The sequence below is a fragment of the Mus caroli genome, chromosome 15 (assembly GCF_900094665.2).
Source record: "Mus caroli chromosome 15, CAROLI_EIJ_v1.1, whole genome shotgun sequence".
NCBI lineage: Eukaryota > Metazoa > Chordata > Mammalia > Rodentia > Muridae > Mus > Mus caroli.
The window spans coordinates 57474364-57494238 of record NC_034584.1 but is presented as its reverse complement, the minus strand read 5'-3'; the positions used below and the strand labels follow the sequence as shown (position 1 = coordinate 57494238).

The following is a 19875-nucleotide window of genomic DNA, read 5'->3' as shown; positions in this document are numbered from 1 at the left end:
CTTAGGGATGACTGCTCTGCGTCAGACAACCCATAAGGGAGCTTGCCCCTAGAAGAGGCTCATTAGTTCCTTGTATTCCTTTGTCTATGGGTGTGATTCTGCAAAAAATTTTCCTTTCCCTGTTATGATTTCCACTGATATTACTACTGTTCCTCTCTTCTTTATGCAGCTATTTCTAGGAGAGACCATTTTACAGCAGACTTCCTGGCATTCTGGCTCTTACAGTCTTCTGGAATGTTCCATGAACACTGGAGCTGTGATGTAGCTTTACCCATTCGGACTGAGTTCTTCACCATTAGTTGAGCTCTACATTGTTTCCAGTTGTGGTTCCCTGGGATGGCCGCCATTTTCTGTCAAGACAGGTTTCTTTGAATGAGGGATGGTAGCGATGCTTATCTGTGGGTATAAGGACAAGACTTGGATTGCATATTATGGTGGCAGAAGCTGATTGTTTTCAGAAGTACATGATCTCACTTGCCCTGGGAAGCTGGCTAGGTTACTAGTACTGGATATGACTTACCTCCTGTTGAGTGTCAACAGCTGTTGGGTGTTGAGTGTGTGTGAATGTGAGTGTGTGTGTGTGTGTGTGTGTGCACCACTTAACTGAACCTTTTTGCTCATCTTGTCTAGGAAGACGTTTTAAAGTCCTCATTATAATAAGATCTGAGCTCTTCATTTCTATTTTTCATTCAGCCAAGCCTCCTTTTGCTTTCTTTTTAAAGATGCTCATCTTAGGAAAAGCATATTTTTTTGATGGCTAAAATGATAATGACTTCTTTTTTCCACCTAAGAGAAATACCAGCTAGAGGAATGCGAGACTCTTGCCATAGTGGAAAAATAATAAAGTATATTAATAGCTGAGCAAATGGATCTTGCTGGGAAACATTTTAGACTTTCAATGGTCTCACAGAGATAGAATGGTCCTTGAACTGAAAGTCTTTTCTTCATTATTACCTTTTAGTTCTTTTTGAAAGAGGACAAAAATGCCTTTCAATTAAAATTGCCGAATCATTTGAAGTTGAGCTTGCGAATGCCTGAGGATCAGAGGCCCCTAGTGTGGGGAATACCCGAGGCCACATGTTGGTGTGTCTTGTTAGAAATCCTGCTTGGCCCCCCTCTGCTTGCCCTGCAACTTCAGTGTGGTCATGCTAACTGGGCTCGGGACTGTGGCAATAAAATTTACACATGTGTGGTAGATGAAGAGATAAAGACTACATTGGATGGTAAGCTAAGAATGAAGAGATTTTCTATTTGCTGATCCCAAGCTGCTTAATTTAGTGGCAAAGGACATTCAAATCTACTCACAGACCTTTGCACAGAGGTTTCTTGTGCAAATGGAGGGAATGGAGAGCTAGGTACAAGGGGCATAGCATTTTGGGCTCAACCAGGTTCCTTTGTGTTCCAGCTTTGGACTTGCTGGCTAAGTGACTTGAGCTGTCTGACCTCACACAGGCTGCCTAACTTGGGTGTCTCCATCTACTCTCTATAATGAGGAAAGTTTAGTACCTGGTGAGTTCCTGGGGCTGGTTTTAAGGTTAATGAGGTCATATATTTAAAGCAAATTGCAGTGACTCCTGAATGTTAACATTATGTAAAGGTGGGCTGTTACTAGCCCTGGATCTTATTTTTTTTTCCTCAAGGAAAGAGATTGATTAACACTAATATCTTACACAACCCATGCTGTTCAATGCCAAGAGATAGTGTAGTGTTTTCTGAATAGTGATACAATGAGCAAATGGAAATTAATTTAGTCCATGTAATTTTTTAAAGTTGGAAAATTTCAATTTAGCTGTTCTGATTTTTTTCCACTAATTTAATCACAATTCAATTAGTTAAAAAAGATCACTCTCAAACCAAGCCTCAATTTGTAACATTTTAATGTTACTTGTGGCTGGCACTGAGAGTCTCTGGAAAGAATTTTTTTATGAAAAATGCTATGCAAAAATCAATACATTGCATTAAAAACAATTATGAAAAATATGACAAATGAGAAAAAACAGCTCATTATTTATTAGTAGAACTGGGAGTTATGGGAGGTCCTTTTGAGATACTTAGAATTGGACAAAATGGGTAATCCAGTGTAATGTGAACCGGTGTGGCTGAAATATCTATTGTGGCTTTATGAAGCATTAGGGCCTGTACCAGCCTAGGAGCAGAGGAGAGGCTCTGCTTCAATTCTCCCTCCACAGTGACTGCTCAGCTTCAGAGCAAGATTAGAGAATTGTACGTATAGCTATAATGAAGGCAGAATATGAAGGGGTCTACTTCTCAGTGGGGTATCTAGTCTTGGGTTGTTAATATGGAGGAAACTTTAAAAGTGTTTCCACTTAACCTTTCACGCAATCAGAATTTTGTTCCATAACAAGATTCATTTCCAATTTCATGACCCAATTATTTGTTTGATTTTTTTTTCTGTGAGTACTCACTGTAGGTCACAGTTGTGGGGGAACCTCAGTTAGCAGGGCATCCTATCAGTTGCATGCATTGTTCCTAAGGGAGAGGGATCTTTCTATGCCAGGTCTTCAGCTGATTGGATAGAGTCTGCCTATAGCTTGGATAATAGTCTGCTTTATCCAAATATGTTAATTTAACCAAAAACCACTTTTGTAAAATAATTATTGAGTGAAATCTTGTTACTATGACCCCCGGCCACTGTCGTTGCTCCTCCAAGCTTCATCATCTAGAATGAAACGTGGAAGTACAATAGCTTACCACCTTCTGTAATTGCTATTAGGGATACAGGAGAATTTCGGGTGGTGGAGGTGGGGGAGAGGAAGCAGATAATCTAGCCTGAGGATAATAGAGAGCAGATTTCACAGAACACAGATATCCAAATTGATCCTGAATGTCGTTAGCACATACAATTTTTGTAGGATTAAGGGGGAAAAAAACCCACAACATATGGAGAAAACAAAAAGAGCTGATGGGGAAGTTTCTCTCTCTCTCTCTCTCTCTCTCTCTCTCTCTCTCTCTCTCACACACACACACACACACACACACACCCCACACACACATGCATGCACACACTTGCATATGCAATGCACATATGCTCTTGCACACACACACATATGCACTATAATCACAGATCAAATGTTGAAAGTTTCCAGAAACAGCCTGGCCACGGTGATGTGCTGTTATTTTTACTTTAGTTCACATGTAAACTCTAGCAGCAAGTAAGTAATATACCATATAGATAATGTTGTCTGTACTGAAATGGCTTTCCCCCATTGCCCAGTTTTCTATTTTTAGCTGTTATCTTCCTTCTAACAGTTTTATGATATGTGTACCAATTCAAACAATATGGCATCTTTAAATGACTCCATCTATGTCTAATACACACATATGACATTGTATAAATATTATATTTAGCTCACTAGAATCTACATATCAGATTATTTTGTGTTCATATCAAGAAGTGTGAAGACTGAGAGGCTAATTGTGTGTCCACAGTTACATGGGCATCCTATGGAAATGGCATAATGCCAACCTAGGATTTCTCTCACTCTGAGTATTTCAGCTACAGCAGGAATGCCACAAGAATGTGAGAGTCTGGACTCACACCAAGAAATGAGTGACTGAGCATGTGTGAAGGCGCACTAAGCTATGAAAGGCAGGGATGATAGCAAACTGTGTAGTTCATGTCTCATCGGAAAGGGCAGGTGTTACTCCACTCCAGCCAAGTGTTTCTGCTTAGGAGAATAAACTTCTGTTACAAAATCTCCAAGTTCCAAGAGACACTGGAATTCTATTTTTCTTTTTCATTTCTTTCTTCAAAAGTATAAGATATATTTATTTTTAAGTACTGGCTCCAATACATGCAAACACCATCCAGGCCAAATTAAACACATTTTCTGGCTGGGTGGTTCCCACGAGTCGCCAGTTTTTGACTTTTGGTCTATGCTCTTATTACTCCTGATATGTAAATATTTCTAACACCTTAATATTGTACCACCTCAGAGTGTTTAAATATGTAGCAATAATATTTGTGAAGCTAAATGTGGTCCCATATGACTTTCATCAAACTGTATGAGGTCAAGAGAGAAGAGGTCATTATATTCTTTGAAGAAACAGAGGTTGTGGGATTAACATACCTACCTATCCCAGGGGATGCTCAGATGGAAAAAGAACTTGTACCATCTACCCGAATCCTGTCCTCTTTGTTATGTAACTGCCTTCTGCACTAGCCTAGTTAAAAGTATTAAACTAATGAGAGATCTAGGTTAGTGGAAGGGAGAAGTATCAGCTGTGTTTTATAAGCTGGCATTCAAGGAAATTAAGCTTCTAGAAATGTGGAGCTGGTTAGGAATCAGAACTAAGCTGGAAAGCCCAGCCTTGGCTATTCTCAGCCTTTGGAGACACAAAACCAGAGGCTCCCTAATGCTGGGCATCAATCATGATTACAATGACACTGGATTGAGAGATGTCTTAGAGTCATCTATGATTTATCTGTTGGATATGCAATTACCAAGAACTTGTCCTCTTCCAAGTAACATGTGGCTTCCTACATCTCTCTACTCCTTTCTTTCCACGCTGAAATGATAGCTGGAAGCTAGAGTCCTAAGACAATGGCATGATCAAAAGTGATTTATTCATTTGAAAATATAATACAATTCCTTGCTGTCTTGAATCTAGTCATGGAAATGATTGTTTTGGGGAGGAAATGAAAGGACAGGAATTGCATTCTGAAAGCCATCCAATCTTCTTTAGATACTGTAGTACCTCTAGCATCTTTTCATTGACTCTGATGGATTCAAATGAACATATGAGTGTCTCAAAACTTTGAAGACTACATCAAGGACAAATAGTTGACTCTACTAATGGAAATTATCTCTAACTCCTGCCTTCTATATAAAGTAATTCAGTATTTTATGATGTCATACCAAATAATACAAGATAATATAACAAGGGTTTTGAAGTTCAAAGATATTCTGGAGTCCTACAGGATTGAATTTAGATAAATCTCTCTCTCTCTCTCTCTCTCTCTCTCTCTCTCTCTCTCTTTGTGTGTGTGTGTGTGTGTGTATTTATATGTGCAGGTACATATGTGTATGTTGAGAACAGAAGTCAACCTTTGGTGTTATTTCTCAGGTGCTGTCCACATTGTCTCTGAGATAGGGTTTCTCATTGACTTAGAACTTGCCAAATAGGGAGAACCACACATCCACCTATCTCTGCCTCTGTATTCTAGGATTATAAATGTACCACCACACTCATTTGTTTTAACAACATGAGTTTTAGAGGACTAAATTCAGGTCCACATACTTGCAAGACAACATTTCACCCACCGAGCTAACATTCCAGCCCTTAGTCTTTTTAGGTGACGTTTACTTGGTAGCTTATGTGCTCTGTTCTTGAGTAGGAGTAGACGATAAAGCCTAGTAGGCAAAACACCATGTTATGTGAACTTTTAAAAATCATAAGCCTGTTGCTGGTTTCTGGGATACTGGTGGAGCTTCAAGAGCAAGATAAAATGTACAGATTTAACTGTCATTATTTGGTGCCAAGATGTCTGTGTATGTTCCTTATGGGTAATGATTCTTGGAGAAGAGTGCAGGGTAGGATGCTGGGCCAGGGAATGGATGTCAGTGGAAGCAAATAAGAGAGATATAGGAATAAGAAAGGGTGAGAGGTTTTGGAATAGTGATGAGCAGGCAGCAGGCAGGAGCTGGGGAGGAGGTGTGGAGATCAAGTGCATTAAGGGAGGGCAGAGGCAGAATAATGTTTCAACAGTAAAGTGACAGACAGCAAGCAAGAAGCCAGGGTCTTCAGATCCCAGAAATGAGAATCTGTGACAGGAACAGAATCCACGTCTACAAATAAACAGAATAGCCATCTACAAATGAAGTGGCGCCTGCTGACATCTCCAGAGAAGTGTTCCTTTCTCCCCCCCCCTCAGTAGAAGAGAGGAGGAAAGAATCTTTTAGCTCATATGAAGGCTGGTGGGAGCACCTGGGTAACTGGCGTCAGGACAAGCACAAGTTAGAATAACGTGCCCAGTGTTCTTTACCTAGCTTTATTCGAGGCCATGTGAAACACTGTGTGACCAAATGTTTTAGTTAATGACTAGTTTTCTCCTTTAATTCATTGTCACACAGCATGGGCTGTGTTCATAATTTACAATACTCAAGCTCAATCTTAAGCATATCTATCTATCTATCTATCTATCTATCTATCTATCTATCTATCTATCTATCTATCTATCTATCTATCATCTCTCAGTATCTGTAAACAACCCAAAAAATCATGGAAGACGTCTTGGCCTAAGGGTCACTTTTTTCAATTATGGTTCTTGCTTATTGCTCTGCAAAGTCGACTAACAGTCCTCTTCCTGTGTTACTATAGAGAAAAATGATAAGAAATATACTGGGAAAAACCTTAAAATCTTAAAGTGTGACCACAGGAGGCAGAGTCCACAACAAACCATGCCTCAATTCTAGCCTCAAGTGTAGTTTTTGTTATATTTAGGCATCTTTCTCTGTGTTGGTGGTAGATAATCAAAAAGTTGGGGAATGATTAAAATACATCTAGGTGTCTTGAAATCCTTTCTTAGGAAAAATATCCTTTACACAATTAGTGTAAAAACCAGATGCAAAGTTCACATCATTATGCATGTGCTCTGGTTGAGGAGGCTGAAGCCCTGAGGATGAATGGAAACAGTACAGCATGGAAGCACTCTGGGATCTTAACTCCCAATGAACTGAAGACTCATCTCTATTACTTCTTGAGGTATCATTCTGGGTAATTTGTAGATGTATCTATAACTCTGGGTAATTTCCACTTACCTTAGCTTGGGCCATCTTTCCTCCTGTCCTTGGTCCTCCTTCTACCTTTTATCTATCCAGTATATTCAACGTTAGTAAATGAAATCACAATAACCCAGTTGCTTAACTCTGGTCCTCAGATGTCCCTTTGGCCTTTTCTGTGTTTTCTTTTTCTAATTTTTCCATGATACTCATCAAGTCTTGCTATTTCTTTGCCCAGTGAGGTTCAAATATGCTCCCTTCTCTCTATCTCCATCACTTCTAGCATGATCTGTCTTCTTACTTCTCAACACTTTGTGTCATTTTCTGCCAAGTTTCAAAAAATAATATCTAGATTTAGCCACAGGGACCTTTCTAAAGTTCTAACTTAATACTAGCATTTTAAACATAGTCTTTTTTTAAAAATAGGTTTTATAATGAGGATAAAATGAAATCTTTCTTATTTTGACATAAACTTGTTGCTACAGTCTTATATCCATATCCTTCTTTTACATGTTTAAGGAGGCATTCTGGAGTTCTTCCTGTATCATAATTGGGCCATTCACTCTTCCTTACCATGTTATTGTCTCATTTTCACTTTTATCTATACAGAATGTTCTCTCCATCTTCTTCCTCCTCTTTCCTCCCTCCTTTCCTTTTTCTTTCTCTTAACTAAATTCTATTCATCTCTTGGACCTTATCTTAAATCTCAGACTTCAGAGCATCTTCCCCAACTTTCAGCTTGCTTAGGTGTCCCTGTTTTATAGTCTGATGGAACTATGAAGTTTTCCTTCATCATAGTCACTGAACTAAATGTATTACACACCCTAGGATCAGTGCTTACAGCAGAGAATTTACTCAGAACATATTTACTTAGTGGATACATAGTTAAATGTGGGTTATTTGAAAATGAGATGGGTAAAAGGGTTGTCTACAAAACAGCATTTGACAAAAGCAGCTCTTACATATACAAAATCAAAGTGCATAGTTAAGATGGTAAACCTGTCTTCTCCAGTTCAAGAAAGCGTGTTCTTTCTACTGCAGTTCCTTATTTATACTTTCTAATCAGAAGTTTGAGTGCCACAGTTTTAATATTCCAAACTTAGTAGATCATAATCCTCTGATTGATGAGGGCTTTTCATGAGTTAGGTTTTTTTTTGAAAGAGACAAGGGATCTACCTTAAATAAATAAACTTCAACAAATTGATTCACCCAGGTCAAGATGACTGGATGCTCGGAGAGGCATAGGGAATGCCATTGGTGTTTCAAAGTGAGGATGATGGATGCTGGGGTCATTGGGACAGTAAAAGTCAAGTCTGAATGTTAAAGTCCATCCCAACAGGCAAAGGTTTTGGTGCAGACCCTAAAGCAAGTGCAATGATAATTTAGACAGAGCTTGGTGTGTCTGTTCTGTTGATCCCAGCAAGGCTACTTCTCTGACCAGCCTATTGATTACCTAATTTTTTCCATCAAATCTGGCCGTTTATCTACTAGACAAATGTGATATTTATTAACAAGCAATACCTTAGTTCACCCAGATTCTTCAGACATAGTCATACTTTTGCTCTATCCTGGAACCTAGCCATCTGAAAGGATTGCGGCGAGCATATTCTCTCACATGTATTCAGCATTTTAAGGTTGTAAATAACCTTTAACACTTCCAAAAAGTTTAAATTATGTTGCTATAGAGTAAGGGTGATTTATAATGGCACAGTATTGGTTCATGGCAGACAGAGATAATGCAACAAATTTGCCATTTGGGAATAAAAACATTAAAAAGAAAGACTGAAGTCATGTTTAACTTCTTAAGAGTTAAGCAGGTCTCAGAGATGATTTCCCCTCTCTGAACATCAACTTCTTCCTCTACCCTGAGCATCTAACTTCCCTAAAAACCAAACCAACCCATTTTGAGATTTGAAAAAGTTAATGTAGGGGAACTATTTCATAATATTAAAGTAATAACTTAAAATCTGACTTTGTGTTTTAGTGATTATTAAAATTACAAACGATATACAATGAAATGGTGATGTTAATTGTTAGCTAATAGCAATGTGGTAGAATAGTACAATCATGAAGGTTAACCCATATTAATCACTCATCATCATAGAAGAGAGCAGAAGATTACAGCAATCTCCCTTCTAGTATTCAGCAGCCCTTTTAGGCAGGTGTTCCTGGCTCCAGAAAAAAGAAGAGGTTGCCTTAACCGTGGACACTTTGCCTGAATAGTATTATCTGCCTGTGTAGGATCTTGAGCTATCTCATACCACTCCTTACTTGGGGAGGGTTTTCCTTATAGGCTCTCAAAACAGTGACAAACAGTGCTTCTGTGAAGGAGAAAATATAAGCCTGATTTTCCTGCACTTACTCCTTTTATTGCTTTGGTGGGAGTAGTGGGAAGGGCAGACAGAGATCAGAACCATCACAACTTACATCCTTTCTCATTGAAGGATACAGGGAACTAGAGCTTGGAATACTCCTGAAACCCCTGCTAGTGTTAGTTCACAGTTTAAAAATCCTCTTCTGTTTACATTATAATAATGAGCTTTGGAGTTGATTTCATGGGTGATTAGAAATCACATCAGCTTTGGTACGTGGCACTGGACAAGGTTCCTTTTCCTGACACCTCTCCCTTCTCTCTCCATCCTTCTTTTTCTTCCTACCTTCCTCTCTCTTTTTTGAATCCTTTCTTCTTTCTCGCCTACCTTCATTCTCTTGTCTCTCTCTTCTTTCTTTATTTTCAACATAATTTCACATTAATTTGGCCCTAGTGACATGCCCAGGAGGGAGAAATTGTAGGGACACTGTCTTCATTTCTACAGGAGAAGAAAATGAGACACAGAAATGAGTGATTTGCCTCAGATCATAGAAAGTGACCATGGCCAGTTTGCAACAAGACTATAAATCTCTGACTCTTGGTCCAGGGTCCTTCTCAGTAATCATGTTACTTCTCAAACAGTTTGCGGAAGTGATGCTTTGAAAGGGAAGCATTCCTTTACTGGAAGTCATGTGGATTTGAAGTAACCTTGATCTTCCCAAGTTTTCATTTATATGCACAGTGTATCTTTGGACCAGAAGATTGCAGCCCCCGGGGTTTGCCTCCTCATGTCAGAAGACAAGCTAGAGCTGGATGGCTTAGGGAACTACAGATTCTTGTAACCTATATCACCCTCACTCAAGGGAAATGAATTTTTGGAGTAAATGAAAGGCAGAGCCATTATGACAGCAAACACTTAGAATTTTTTATTGTGTTATAGGGCCAGCTCTAAACAAGTCTGCATGCATTGTCTCACTTCATTATCACAATCACTTGAAAATGCATCTACTTAATTGGTTACATGAGGGGGTTGAGGCAGAGGAGGTTAGGTGTTTGCCACATGTTACATAATTAGCACTCAGAGGGGTGGCATTTGAATCCAAAAACATCTGGCCTTAGGGTTACTATACATAACCATTGTGCAAGAATGTGGCATGCATATGCCTATATGTATGTGTGTACAATTGAGTGATTCTTAGTGTGTAGTTGTAAACCGCCCATGGCCTACATGAACCGGGTACTCCTGGAAGGCAGGCTGGGGCTGAAAGAGAGACTAGAGAGACTAGAGAAATAATGAAGCCAAGACAAATTTTCTCTGATCAAGGTCTGTGAGTTTACTAAGAGACTGTGCTTAAAAGGGAGAAGGCCCATCCCCTCCACACCCCTGTTAGTCCATCCTTGGTGCTTTGTCGGCATGCTGTCAGTACTTAGTCGCCAGGCTGTTGCTTATTCAGGAATGTCTCAGGAAGACAGTTTCAGCCTTTTGGCAGGTAGCAGCATCTCGGAGAAGAGCAGGGCAGTTGTCACTTCAAAAGAAGCCAGCCAAGTCGGAAAGCTGCACCGCAGGTGGCCCCACCTCAGTGGCTACAAGGTCTGCACTAGCTTGCTTCAGGCTACATTAGTGTGTTTGAATTCAACAAATTTAATGTACTTATCCCATAATTTTCATCATTTTCCAATTCAAAACATAGTTTTGGGATCTTTGAATCTCCTTGAAGGTAACTGTAGTTTTTCTGTATCAGAATTTCCACTATAGGGCTGAAGTAACCTCTCATTTACTTCTGCAACCCTGACAATTCCAGAACTTTTGACATTGTTTTTCTCCTGTCAACTCCTCCCCCAGTCATTAAAGAAAGTTCATAGATACATTTCTGAGATGTCTCGATTGCTGGTAGCAAGCTTGGTTCAAAGGAAGCCAGTCTCTCTAAGAAGAGCTATGTAACTGATCTCTGACATGGTATTGTTACCTCTGGGTAGTACAGACTATTTTGGAATAAGCAAATGAATTATTAATGTTGTCAGAAAAATCAAATAAATCATCACTGAAGATTCCCATGTCTCAGTTTACTTTCTCAACTATAAAATAAGAACTTTACATGGGATGACACTTAACTTCTCATGATCTTAGTTCATATAGATCTTTTAGTCACTCCCAGTTTTGGTATCATGAAATTTAATATTTGGATAAGGAATAGGCTTCCCCTATTTTTTGCTTGCTGTATTAATGAAGTTTCTGTCTAAGGAGGCATCCAATGTGACTTCTGCCTGGATGCAGACCAATGGTCATTCTTCTATACCCAGGTCTTATGTCCTCTAATTTGGAAAGTCCCTCATATTGTTCATTCCTAAAATCCATGTACCCATCACTGAATTCTTTACCTAGAATAGGTTTCTTATCACTTCAAGTGACAGTGCTCCATAAATTTGTCTGTGTTGTTGGACTCACATTTCTGATTACTAATATTTTAAAAATTATACTTACATACTTATCTATCATCTATCAATATAACACCTATCTATTATCTTTCTATGTACCTATCTATGTATTTATCAATCTATATATCTATTATATATGTATGCATGTACCTGTCTATATATCTGTCTATATCATCTATTTATTTGTGTGTGTGCACACTTTGGGGGTGGAGAGCACATTACCTGCTGTGCCTGTGGAGATCAGAGAACAACTTGAAAGAATCAGTTTTTCTCTCCTATCAAGTGGAGCTTAGTGACTGAACTCAGGTGGTCAGGCTTAGTGGCAATTCTTTGCCCTGCTGAGTCCTCTCAGTGACTGCGTGAGTAATTGTTTTTAACCTGTCCTCCCTATCAGTATGTGTTCATCTGGGAAAGAAGATAGGCTTGAGCTAGTTATGTTTACTGCTTTTATTTCTGAATAATAAGACCGAGCAAAGTAGGGTCAATGGAGGGAAAGTATTGGCAGCATTGTTTCAATACCTGGGCCCAGCTGTGTCCATAGGTCCAAACTTCTTGTTTTAATGAACTGAGTCCAACTCACCCTCTTCTTTTTGATTCATTCTAGATTCAACTGAATTTCTGTTACTTGCAAGTAAAAGACTTCTTTTTTCTGACTTCAAGTAGACCTATTTAGCCCCATAATTAGGCATTTGCAAAGGGATTCTGGAGTAGCTCAAGTCAAGGAGTACAATCAAACCTCAGGAGATATCCTTACCTGAAGGGTACTCAAAGGATGAATATATTGGTCAGCATATTGGCAGCACCTGAAACTCAGTCCCATTAAATTTGAACCTGTATGTTTATAAGTTACCTAGGAAATGTGTTTAGCAACATGCTAGGATAATAGCTGCTAAAAGGACACAGGCAAGGATATTGGTAGGGCCCCTTTGCCATAAAAGGAGATACCAAAAATATATTTGGAGGGATATCAGAATTATGGAAGTAGAAGGAGGGGCTGTGAGATTCCAGTAAGATAAAGGATTAGAGGTCAGTGTACAGGGAACTTTGCACACAAGGTTAGTAGAGAACAGTGGGATGAGGCTCAATAAGATAAGATGTGGTATGTGTGTGTGTGTGTGTGTGTGTGTGTGTGTGTGAGAGAGAGAGAGAGAGAGAGAGAGAGACAGAGAGACAGAGAGACAGAGAGAGAGAGACAGAGAGAGAGACAGAGAGAGACAGAGACACAGAGAGAGACAAAGACAGAGACAGAGAGAGACTCACAGGAGACATTTACAGTAGCAACACATTATTTTGAGGGGTCTCCAGTCACATGATATCAATGACTGGAAATCCATGACAAAGGAAGAATTACTATCTGACTTTCAACAGTCATCACCTCAGGGAATGATTTGCTTCCTGGATTTGCTGTGGGTATGGATAGAAAGTGTTACAAATGACCACCAATGTCTCAAAAACACGGGGCTCACATCACAGTCAAATTCCTCCTTTTCCATAATTGCCGGTCTTTACCTTTTAAGGGCTTGCTTTGAATTGATTCATGGACTCAATGGCAAACCTCCATCCTTTCCCTGACGACCATTTCCAAGGTTGTGCTGATGTGAATGTCGGCCAGTGACTGCATTTTTCTGAGTCATCCTCACCATTTTGCAAAGAGATGGTTTGGCAGCAGAGCCCTGTCTCTTTTTCAGTTTCTCTGAACACCACTTCATGCTGGGATAGGAGAAGATGGAACTTGGTATAAAAGTGAAGCAAGATAAGATTACATAAAATTTATTATGTGACAGGGCAGGCTCATTTTGCTTCATGAATAATGGTTAATCACTGTTTGAATCAGAGACTATTTACTAGCTGGTTCTCATAAATCAGGCCAGAGGAATAGAAATATTTATCATGGGCTACTATCATGTGACTGTAATATGGCCAAATATTTTAATAAGATTGAAGATGCTTAGACAGGAATGGTTAAAATGATGGCAGATCTTAAGACATTAAGAGAAGAACCTAAAATTTTGAAGGCAAGCACTGCCCTTTAAACACGAAGCTTGAATGGTGCCTGCAGAGTTTGCTAACCTGCCTGCTGTGCCCCTGGCACCTGAGATGTACCCCAGATTTATGGTACCTGGGTCATTTTCCTGACTACCTTTTCCATTTTATAAAAGCTATTAAAGGTAATTTATGAGAATGAAGAATACGTTCTAAATGCGAGCACATTTACAACTGTGGGGGTGGGTCAAATGAAGGTGGGAGCTTGAGGCAGAGGAGAAAGCCCTGACTGATGAGTCTATAATCATTAGATGCAGTATCAATCCTAAAACTACCATGTGACCTTGATCGAGTCGTTGCTCCTTTATGATCGTTATCTTTAAAATGGAAGGGTCTTATAGTTCTGTTTCCTATTCAACCCCCTAGACAATTTGAATGCCATCAGGAGACTAAGTTTTAAGTACACACACACACACACACACACACACACATACAAACACACACACACAAACACATACAAGCACACACACTCACACACATGAGGCAGGGGGGTTGGGGATCACACAAAAGACTTTCTTGGATAGCCTGCAAAATATATTGCTTAGATTTGTAGGGGGAAATGGCTGATATTAGGAAAACTGTCATGGTGAATGTGATGACTGATATACTCACTGTTCAATATCTATCTATCTATCTATCTATCTATCTATCTATCTATCTATCTATCTATCTATCTATCTATCTATATCTGAATACCCGCCTGCTCCCTGTAGAGTCTATATACATTATAAAGCACTCTAGATCATGATGCATGTTAACATAGGAACTTTGCTGCAGTAGCATCTACTTACCAGAAGTCTTTCGGGACTAGAACTGATTCTTCCCTTGAAAAATATGCAAAGTGCTGTGCACTTGGGTTCTTGAAGGAAGTGCTAGCAGGTCAGTTGTTAAGCTAGTAGCTGAAACTCTCTTGCCTGAAAACTATCCCTAGTTGTGGGGAGATCTAACTATAGAAAGGGATTCCTGGTTTTGTCTTGATAAAATGTAAAGTGTTAGGCAAATGAAATTTATGCCCCTAAATACAACAAAAATCACCACTCTTCAGCTGCAGAAATTCAGAAAGAATTCAGAAATTTCTGATTCCTTTGGGATGAGAAAAGCATCTTGGACAGGGTGATGGAAATAGATGTTACTGAGTAACTTTCAAAGCTGCTAGTCATGGCAGAACTAGCATTCCTTTGTTGTTATTTTCAGAAGTATGGAAAAAAGTGGATATCCAAATCCTCATCAAACGAATCATCACAATAATTCATCTATTGTCCCTACTGGTAAAGCTATGGTTGTTTATTCACTCTGTGGCTGATCCCAGATGTGTCCATCTCAGAAGCATCATAGATAGCATCATGTCCACAGTCAGTGTACGTACAAAATCTACACAAATTTTAGAAAAGGTCAGGTATGAATAAGAATGATAATAGGTCTTTCTTGGAAGGGTGAGTGGTGTTGGAATACTATTTTTCAAAGATGGGATATATCAGTGTCTATTGGAATACTAATGGGAAAGATCCCAGGGTGAGAGATTATATGTACAGAGAAAGCTTGTAGTTGAGTGTAAAAGCTCCCAGTGGGGAGGAAGGAAGATCTAGAATATCAGGATGGGGAATGGTCTTGGATGAGAGGGACTTCTCATTGCTATTGTGGGGATAGAGTTGAAGGTTAGCCTTACAAAGCTTTTGCAGATTCAGATAAAGGAAGCCGAGGGTGTTCTTATAGCTTCTGCTACCCCTCCCCTTGCTAATGATAAAGTGGAGAAAAAGACAGGGAGTGGGATTTTAAAGACAATAGTAGAATTTTGAAATTATTCTGGAAAGCAGGAGGAAGTTGGAGAAAGTATTAGTGCAATGTACAGTTTTTTCTAGGTTCAGTTGATCTCAGTAATTACTAATTTAGAGTTGTGGGTTTCTCTGTGCTCACTCTGCTTGGCACTGTGCTTCTCATGGACCATTCTCAAGCCCCTCGATACCGACTATGAGACTATGTTAACTACCTCTATCGTTTGTAGTATTTTTCAGTCGATCCCTGAATTAGAAGCATACCCATATTGGGTTAGTTCTAGCTATGCTTAGATTATATGATTAAAGAAAATTGTTGGCTTTGTGTAACTCCTTGTCTTTTATCTCCTCTCAGACCTTGTGGTAGTAAAATAATCTTGGATGTTGCTAATACTTCTTCATTATTTGTGTGTTTCCCAATGTGCTACGCAAAGGTTTTAAAAAAAATTACATGTATTAAAAATTTTCAAATGTGCTCATTTGGAATTGGTGTTATTTTTCTTACAGAGATCTAAATTATTAATCTTTATTATGCCTTTATCTCCAGAAATGTTCACCTATACATTTATAGACAAAGAAACAAATTTAAAATTAGTCTACATTCTAGTTAAAAAAGAAAGAGACATGGAAATGGAGACATTGGTTCATCCAAAATGTATTTAAATGGTGGTGAATATGAGTTGTGTAGAGTAGAGAATTATTGCCCGCGCTTTTGTTCCCCCTGGTAAGAACACCCTCAGGGCAACCGGAATCTTCTGCGGCACAAGCTTTATTGCTTACCCCTTCAGGAGCCAGTGGAGAAGAGAGCCAGAGAGAGAGAGAGAGAGAGATAGAGAGATCGATAGAATGGCAGAAACCTGTCCCTTTTATGGAGGACTGTCCTCCGCCTCAGACGTGTCGCTCCCCATTGGCTGCAGCCCATCGGCCGGAGTTGTCGTCACGGGGAAGGCAGAGCACATGGGGTGGGAAGCTACCCCGGCACATGCGCAGCTTGCTTGTTTACTACTTAGAACACAGGTGCCAGTGCCATCAGCGCCATCTTGTAATGGCCAATGTGAGGGCTGCTCCTTACAGAGAATTAGTGGGGAGAAGTGGCGTACAATTTGGAGAACTGGCAGCAGATTATAACAAATTTCAATGTGAAAAAGGGTAATAAGAAGTTACAGCGAGAATTAAAAGATAATGTGTTCATAGAGTTCCACAGTAGAAGGATAGCCCCAAGCTTTTTAGCAGCCACTGGGCACCTTAGGAAGCAGCTTGAAATGGAACTTAAACCATATGAGAAGTCAGCTTCTTGGGAGTTTACTTATGATGTCACTGAAGGTGACAAGTGAGGGCCAGGATTGGAATTTGAGTGAAAATACTGTTGGGTATCAAATTGTTTGCTAATGAGATGCACCAATTACGAGCTTAAGAAGACAGAAACTGGGAGTGGGAAGTAGTCAAAGCAAACATCTTCAGCCTTAAAGGGAAAGGATTTAAGACAAGCACTAAGAGAATGTAATGTACTTCACAACTGTGAAAAAAATAATGGCCATGTAGAAAATTTGTCCTCAGAGGGAAGCCAGGCTCAACCAAGGCAGGAAGGTCATAGAGGATGCTTTGGTTATGTTGCTGTATTTATAGTGTCTAGAATGGAAGTACGTGAGAGGAATAAGAACCATGCTTGGTGTTTCAGCAAGACACTGATCTCAGGAACAGGATGGGTTGTTGGCATGTGTGGGCTATTGGTAGCAGGTGAGCACTGGGCTTAGTGGGGAAGGCTCTGAGAACCTAGGGTTAGATCATTCTTCCAGTTTGTGTTGCTGTACCTCCAGGAATGAAAGCACTCAGCCACTCAGCCTTGGGTTTAAGTGCCCGTGCACCAGGTCACTTATTCAGTAGATCTACTTGGTGAATGTGGTATGCAAGTGACTATAGGCACCATATTCTTAGGAGTCACAAGAAGTTTGTCTTTGATTCAACTAATGCCTGTCTAGAAAATACCCGCAACTTTGTCTAAACTAGATTTCTTTCCTGCCCCAACTGAATGAATAAATTCAAACTAGTTCTCATTTTCAGTTTTAATGTCTGCTTTACCATCTATCTGAAATGTGCTTCTCTTCAAGACTAAAGTATTGTTTATTTCTTCCCTGAAGTTGACATTTCTGCTTAAATTCCTTGGCAGGGGGTGTTTCTTGACTAGTCCATGAGAGCTCTTCTCTTCTACTCTCTTCTCTTACAATGACTTACTTCTTTCTCTTTTTAAAACATTTATTTATTTACATCCCAAATGCTGTCCCCTCCCAATCCCCTCCTCATGTTGTCCCTCCTCCATTCCCCCTTCACCTCTGAAAGGGTGGCCCCCATATCTTTTCACCCTGGAACTTCAAGTCTCTGCAGGATTAGGAGCATCCTCTCCAACTGAGGCAGGACAAGGCAGGCCTCTGCTACATATGTGCCCATGGCCTTGTCCAGCCCCTGTATGTTCTTTGGTTTGTGGCTCAGTCTCTGAGAACCCCCAGGACTCCAAGTTAGTTGATACTGTTGGTCTTCCTGTGCAGTTTCTATCCCCTCCAGGGTCTTCAATCATTTCCCCAAGTCTTCCATAGGGGTCCAAAACCTCCATCCAACTGTTTGACTGTGGATATCTGCATCTGTTTGTCAGTTGATGGGTAGAGCCTCCCAGAGGACAATTATGCTAGGCTCCTGTCTGTAAGCATAATGGAGTATTATTGTCAGGGAATGGTACTTATCCACAGGATGGATCTCAAGTTGGGCTGGTTATTGGTTGGCAATTCCATTAGTCTCTGATCCATACTGGCCCCTGAATTTCTTTTAGACAAGACAAATTTTGAGTCAAAGGTTTTGTAGATGGGGTAGTGTCCTTATCCCTTCACTGCAGGTCCTGCCTGGAAACAGGAGATAGCCTCTTCAGGTTCCATGTTCCCACTCTTAGGTATCACTGATAAGGTCATCTGCATTGATTCATGGGAGTTTCCCCTATTCTAGGTCTTTGGGACTGCGTGGAGATTCCTCCCAATCCCCTACCTCCAGCAGTTGCATTTTCAAATCATTCTCCTGGCCCTCTGGGCCTCTCCTTTTTCCCACACCTGATCCTGCCCTCCTATTCCCCTCCTGGCTTCTACCCAGGTCCCTCTCTCCCTCTGCCTTTCAGCACAATTTTGTTCCCCCTTCTAAGTGGGATTCAAAAATCTTCATTTGGGCCTTTCTTCTCCTTTAACTTCTTTGGGTTTATGGGGTGTATAATGGGCATTCTGTATTTTATGAGTAATATCCACTTATAAGTGAGTACATATCATGTACGCCCTTTTAGGTCTGGGTTATCACACTTAGAATGATATTTTCTAGTTCCATCCATTTGCCTGGAAAATTCATGATGCCCTTGTTTTTAATACCTGAATAAGCATTCCATTGTGTAAATGAACCACATTTTCTGTATCCATTCTTCAAATGAGGAACATTTGGATTGTTTGCAGTCTCTGAGTGTTACAAATAAGGCTGCTGTAAACATCCTGGGGCACCTGTCTTTGTGGTATGGTCGAGCATCTTTGGGGTATATACTCAGGAACCATATAGCTGGGACTTCAGGTAGAACTATTTACAATTTTCTGAGTAACAGCCATATTGATTTCCAGAGTTGTTGTACAATTTTGCAATCCTACCAGCAATGGAGGAGTGTTCCTCTTTCTCCACATCCTTGCCAGCATGTGCTGTCCTTTGAGGTTTTGATCTTAGCCATTCTGGTTGGTATAAGGTGAAATCTCAAGGTTATTCCCCATGACTAAGGATGCTAAGTGCTAAGTGCTTCTTAGCCATTCTAGATTCCTCTGCTGAGAATTCTCTGTTTAGATCTGTACCCCGTTTTAAAATTGGGTTTATTTCTTTGTAGGAATCTAACTTATAGGCATAAATTTTTGCAGCCTATTTTAATAAATGTTCAACCTCTTCTATGGCCCACCATTCACCAGAGGCAGTGGAAGATAAACATTATTAGGATATTGGGGAAGTGGACCTGTTTAGCAATAGTTCTTTCGGGACTCAGTCTTCTTTTTCAGTCCTGTAGCAAACAACAATTATGAATCAGCAGCTTCAGTCTAGTCCTCTAGGTAGGCAGACACCATGAACAGACCAACAACTATAGTTCAATCGTCAAGAAACCTTCAGGTTTACCAACTGGCCAGGGGCGAGGCCGTGGAAGTGGCCAGAAGCCACAGAAATTTTGGTAGAAGTTCTTTGGAGAGTTTCTCTTCATGCTGGCATCACCACAAGCTGAGCTCAACCATGCTATGTATGGTGAACCAATACATGCACCTTAGGGAAGAATAGCAAGGTGGAGTAAACCAAACTACTGCTCCTTTTCCACTCTGTGGGGGTCATATTTATACTTCTTCCCCATATTATTGTGTGAGGTTCAATGTGTGATTTGAGCTTTAGTAAAGTTTCTTTTATGAATGTAGGTGCCCTTGCATTTGGAGCATAGATGTTCAGATTTGAGAAGTCATATTAGTGGATTTTTCCTTTGATGAATATGAAGTGCCTTTCCTTTTTTTTTTTTAATATTTTTATT

The 19875-nt window shown here is 40.0% G+C and overlaps 1 pseudogene; it reads left to right on the top strand.

Annotated features, from left to right (window-relative positions):
• The first annotated feature begins 1030 nt into the window (after window positions 1-1030).
• The window catches only part of LOC110310054, a 40247-nt pseudogene continuing 21402 nt past the window's right edge, over window positions 1031-19875 (top strand).